Raw genomic sequence first — 6,919 nt, 5'->3', positions numbered from 1 at the left:
TTGGCAGAAAACGTGGTCTAACGGCCAAGACTGATTAAACCGATTTAAGTTTTTTTTACTATTAATTACACACTTTATAACACTCGAGATTGGACAAGTTCCAATTCGGCCCATCTCTACACAGGACTTTTAGTCCCATGGAGTTGGGACTTCTGATGCACAATAAACTTATGTGTGTAAATAAATTAATAAAATAACAAAATCGCCGACTAGGCAGAAAACGTGGTCTAACGGCCAAGACTGATTAAACCGATTTAAGTTTTTTTTACTATTAATTACACACTTTATAGCACTCGAGATTGGACAAGTTCCAATTCGGCCCATCTCTACACAGGACTTTTAGTCCCATGGAGTTGGGACTTCTGATGCACAATAAACTTATGTGTGTAAATAAATTAATAAAATAACAAAATCGCCGATTAGGCGGATAACGTGGTCTAACGGCCAAGACGATGCCTCATTCACGTGTGTGTATTCGGGGTTCGATTCCCCATTCTTTAAAACAGTAGGATAGTTACAATCCCTAACCCGACACTTCGCACTTCACTGACTAACACGAAAAAAAACATCTTTAAAACGGTAGGATTTTAGTAGTATCATTTGAACAATTTATTTTTAAAGAGAGAAATTGCCACCCCAGTACACCACTTTTTATACGAACATCAGCAATCAGATGTTTATTATTATTATTATTATTAAATGAATAAAAAAACGCTTCGCGAAATCACCAACTTTTTGTTAAAACGTTTGCAAAATACAGTACTTTTACGCGCGCGTCGCGCGACCGAATTTTCGAGAAGAACTGACCACAAATACAAATTACACTCTTTGTTTGAAAATGTTTTTTCTCTGACTTTATTTCTTAACTTTATTTCTTAACTTTATTTCTTAACTTTTCGCACTAATGTCTGTCAAAAAAAAAAAATGAAAACATAAACTCGACAGCCATAAATAAAAAAAAAAAAATGAAATCTCAAATGTCAAAATGAGTGTTTGTCAGTTGTCGCGTTTTTTCGTATTTATAAAAATGATTTGATGAATGAGAAAAACAGAGTTCTGAAACTCATTCTACAGGGGAGTAAAACTGTAAGATAAAAAAATAAAAGAAATTGAAATAGCCATGAAATATTTTTAATGAATTTTGTATGAAAATGTTTCTGAGGAGTTTTTACTTTTAAATGTTATTCAACGTTTATATTTTCATTTATTGTGATTTGTGATCGGAAATTCGGCGCAGTTTATTTTTGTTTACTCTGTTACAAAATTAATTATGTAATAAAATAAATAAATAGTATGTTCTGGTTAGAATATAATATGTTTCTGATTAGACAATTTGACAAATTTCTTTTCCATATTTAACCCTTAGGCTGCTACGCAGTTTTTCGAGAATCTAATCAGAAATCCTCTTATTTACAACAAACCATCACGCCGTTTCCCCGTAGGGGTAGGCAGAGAGGATGGAACGCCATAACACTCTATCTTGGCATACAGCCCTCGCTTCCTCTACATTCATACATCTTGACATGGCACGATCGAGTCCATCTTCAAGTATTTGATGGACTCGATCGTGCCATGTCTTTCTCGGTCTTCCTCGTTTTCTGCATCCATCAACATTTGCATCGTAGATCCTTTTAGCCGTTCTTTCGCTGTCCATTCGTTCTACATGTCCAAACCAACGCAGCACCCCTTTCTTGATTCTGTCAATAATGCATGTCTCAGCCTTACACACTTCACGGATCTCGACATTTGTGCACCTATCATACATCGTTTTACCACACATTCGCCTGAGGGATCGCATTTCGACAGCATTCAACCTACTTTCATCATTATTTTTCCAATTCCATACTTCGCTCCCATACATTAGAGTTAGATCCTCTTATTTATACATTTTAAAAATATTTTATCGAATACGTTGTTTTCCAAACACACTACTGTTTTATCAATTAATAGCAATTCGAAGAAAAATCTTCCATTTCATAAATATCTAATTCAAGCCCAGTGGAGTGAGCAAGATAGACAATTCGTGCCGCAAATAGACAATATTCGTACAGCGGTTGTAAACCCTTTCTTAATTGAAAATAAAAACAAACAAAACTGATCTCGTACAGCAATCTCAAGGCGCATTGTTTTAATAGTTATTATTGAAACGAAATTATTATGATAGTTTTTTTGTTGATTGCGGGGCAAAGTGCTCTGTTATATATTATCAAACCTACCACTTCCATCAATGCATGCTAAACAAAAATTAAGTCAAATAAATCTTGAAATTTGTAGCAACAGAGAGGGAAAACATTTTTGCCAAGGGAATATGGAAGTCTAGGCATTTACAGGACTTATGATCTGTCATTGGCTGGTTTAAATGACCACTTTACACAATAAAAGATATTCACTATTCTGGGAATGTTTACGCAATAACATTCATGATTATTTTTACACTACCTCAACTATTCCATCTGTTGACTTTTGTAAACTAAAAGAGCTGAAACCTTTATTGATGTCATCTGGATAAATTATTTCACCTCCTCGGTAATGCCTAAAAATACTTAAAAATAACTGCATAAAAAAATCAACAATATTTTGAGTATGTCCAAATGTTTGTAGGGAGTTATTTAGATTGAAACTTAAAGGTAACCGGTAAATGCACTTAGAAGTGATATTATTTCTTGGTAGATGTTGTAATATAATTTTAATAAATAAAAAAAAACCTTTTTGCACAACTGTCTCACAAATTGATATCTCTTCTAAGACAAATATTCCGTTTCACTAATAGCTAGTTCACGCATAATGGATTTATTTATTTATTTATTTATTAACGGACATTGTCCATGTATACAATTTATAAGGTTTAAATATTACAATAAAAGAATAGTTTAAAACATTTAAAGAAAAAAGAAAGAAGCATTGACAAACATAAGGGACATCGAGACAAGATCTGGACTATTTATGTAGTGCTCGTTTAAATCGTTGTAAACTTAAACCAAAAAAGTCCAGATCCTGTCTTGAGTTAACAATACGACAAAGGCGGGTCATTGGAGAATTTAGGCCATAGTTTGTTCTATGCTGATCGATGAACAGTACTTCATTGTTTCTCAATCTACGAGTCGGGATATTGAATTTTACTTGTCCCAGTAATGATGGAACATCGATTATACCATTTAGTATGCCGAACATATATATGGAGTCAATATTAGTTCTACGTTTTTGTAGACTAGAAATATTTAACATTGACTCTATTTCAGCATAAGAATAATTATCTCTCTCTAGTCCAAGCATCCACGCTATTTTTCGAAGCAAGCGATGTTGGACTGATTCAATGTGATTAATGCGATTGACATAGAATGGAGACCAGACCACTGAGGCATATTCAAGAAGAGGGCGAACAGTTGAGCAATACAGAGTTTTGATTGTACGGACATTAGTAAAATCAGAGGATATTCTGTTAATGAAGCCAAGTAATTTCAGTGATTTATTTACTGTATTATCTATATGCTCGTTGTATGTCAGTTTATAGTCCAAAACAACTCCTAAATCTCTGATGGACTTGACTACATCAATTTTGGAGTTTTCTAATAGGTACTCGAAGGAAATTGGTTGTTTTGTTCTATAAAATGACATTATTTTGCATTTTTTAATATTTAGTTCTAATTTATTGACTTTACACCATCGGTTAAAAGAGTTAATGTCTGATTGAAGAAAAAAGCAGTCTTGTAAAGTTTGAATTATTTTGAGAATTTTGTTGTCGTCCGCGAAGAGCCAAAAACGAGAGTAAGAGAATGATTTAGCAACATCATTAATAAACAAATTGAAAAGCAGGGGTGCCAAATGAGCACCCTGAGGTACACCCGATGTAACATCAATACTGGTTGATAAATAGTTATTTATCCGAACATTTTGTGTCCTACTAGTTAGATACGATTTAATAAATGATAGTAATGGATCTCTTATTCCCAAGGCATGTAATTTATACATGAGAATTTTATGATCTACTTTGTCAAATGCCTTAGAAAAATCTGTATAAAGAACATCAATCTGCTGACCATTTTCGAGTGCTTTGACAATAACCTGGGTATAATCTACCAGGTTAGAGGTGGTTGATCTGGCAGATCTAAATCCATGCTGTTCATCGATCAGTATATTCTTAAACATGGGCGTGATTTTGCTAGCAATTATAGCTTCAAACATTTTAGGGATACAAGATAATGTTGAGATAGGCCTATAATTGCTAATATCAGATTTATCGCCTGATTTAAAAATAGGCCTTATATAACTTATCTTCCATAAGGATGGAAACTCACCAGATGATAGAGAGAGATTAAACATGAATGAAATTGGTTTAGAGAGACTGAAGCTACAATTTTTTAATAATAAATCTGGAATACCATCAGGCCCAGTGGTCTTTTTACTAGTTAATTTGTTCATAGAACGAAAAACATCATTATTAGAAATTGTGCAACTGTTTAAATCTATAGTATTTGAATATTGTAAAGGGAAGGGATAGCAGCATGAGGAATTATTATTTGCAAAAACGGATGAAAAATGAGTTGCAAAAAGATTTGCAATGTCGGCACCATTAGTTGCTCGTCCGTCATTGAGGAACATAATTGACGGTATATGGTGATCGCTACGCTTATCCGAAACAAATTGAGCGAGATAGACAACGGTTGCCGAAATTACAAACAGCTGAGGTAAATTACATATTTTTCACATTTATATATATTTTTAATCTTACTTTGCTACTCTAACTAACAATTTAACTCTGCAAAGCGTCCTTTTTATTTTGAATAAATTTACAAAATATATCATTCAAAATGATAACGGATAGTAAAAGTGATAAAGAAATAATAGTACCTCACCGAGAAACTCGGAGGCTTAGCAGCTCAACTCATTTCGAAAGTGAATTAGACGATAACGATCATTTTTTGAGTGATAGTGATAATAATTTATAATATGACTCTTACGAAGAGCACGAAATTGAAGAAGCTTTTTCTGAAGTATTTTTGGATCAATATCGAGCTGATATACCTTATTTACGTTTTGTTTGTAGAATAGTTTGTAGAATAGAGTTTGTATTGTAATAATTACGTTTTGTTAGAAAAGTAATAATTATTACCTAATGAACAGCTAAAACATTATAATAAATTAACAAATGATTTTTTTAATATTTAAACGTCCTAATAGCCAATCATTAGATTCCCATACTTCAAATAAATCTCGACAACCACCCGATGGATCTAAACCTGGTTTTTGCAGTCAGTTAAGTGTCCTAAAACAAAGCTACTCGTATTTGCAATATCTTAGAAAAATAAACATTAGTACGTCAAATTCGTTTCTTACCGAAAAAGACCGTATTTTACCGAAATCTGGTAAAATTCCCGTAAAATACCGCAGTAATTTTACCGCCTTGCATCTCTACTCGTGACGTCACAAGTCGCCGTCGGCGAGTTCTACTGATTGGCCAGTTAGCTTCCTGGAAATCTACCAAAGCACTATATGATTGGTTGATTCGGAAGAACTTGTGACATAATTCAAAGTAGTACATTTTTATTAATTTTTTCATACATATTTGAGAATCTTCGCCATACAATTAAAGGCTTTAATTTTTACCTTTGTAAAAATATATTTTAAATCTAATTTCCTGTAGCACTGAACACCATCAATGTTCATATATATAGATATTGCCTAGAGCATTAATTATGAATTATAAAACATAATTACAAATAAATATAAAATCTCTGTACATATTTTATATAAGGACCTAGTACGTTATTACAAAATAGAATCATAAAAATAAAATTTTCTTAACAAGTGAAGAAATACAAGGTTCTTGTCTTAATACATAAACTGCCATACAAAATTAAACATTTCATTTATTTATTTATTTACACGCCCTACGGGCTTTTACATTTATTAGGAATACATGCAAGTGCAGCAGTGAAACATAAGTATGTACACTTAGTTAAAAATAACATAAGAGAAACTTAAAGATACAATAATATTCTATTATACAAATATACAAAAAAGAAAAAATAAAAGAATTTGAAATGAATAAGTCACTCAGATACCAACATAATATTAAAATTCCAAAATTCCATACAAGTCATGGTCAAAATAGCTTTGTCTTCAAAGGTGTAAAAAATTATAATAATCTTCCTAATGAACTAAAAGCTATTAAAAATAATATATCGATAAATAAATTTAAAGTTAATCCAAATAAATTTTTTGAACTCGTGTAAAAACAACACTAAATTTTAATTAGTATGAATGTATTATTGTTTTATGTTTATTCTTTATATATCCTATGTTTTTATTTTTCTTTTCATGTACTCGTATTAAAATTATATAAACTCTTATAAATAAACAACTAAAACAGTGTAAGTCACTCTCCAAGCACAAGAGTTAGTCTCTATTTTTGGAGAGTTACAGTGATAACATTTACTAGATGTGTAAAAGTAGTTATGTTTAGAATTTCACAAAAACTTGTACGTTTTATGAAATTTTATGAATAAAAATGATTTTTTTTTAAATAAGTAAAAATAAGAAAATGTACCAACGTAAGTATATGGATTTATGGAAAGATATTTACATATAAAAACATACACATATACATTTATGCATGTGCATATTGTTATGTTTATATTTCACACCTTAGACTTCATAAGAATTATTATTCAAATCTTCCCGCAGTTGACCAACAGCGCCACTTACGACAATTTCTATAACTAAAAATCAGTCATACCAAAACAAAATAACTTAATTTCCAGAACAGTAAACTTAACAAATACCTCTTCAAGGACATTAGGATCCTCAAGCCGTTTTGGCGACAGTTCCGGGACAGCCTCGATAGGAGAAAGACGTTCTCTCCTACTGCCCGTGAACTCCGCGGGCCTCCGAAACTAGCGGAACCGCGTTAAACGATAAC

The sequence above is a fragment of the Micrasema longulum genome, unplaced genomic scaffold (genome assembly GCF_059751315.1).
Source record: "Micrasema longulum isolate JH-2025_06_02 unplaced genomic scaffold, ASM5975131v1 h1tg003651l, whole genome shotgun sequence".
In the NCBI taxonomy this organism is placed as follows: Eukaryota; Metazoa; Arthropoda; class Insecta; order Trichoptera; family Brachycentridae; genus Micrasema; species Micrasema longulum.
Note: the sequence above shows the minus strand (reverse complement) of the source record.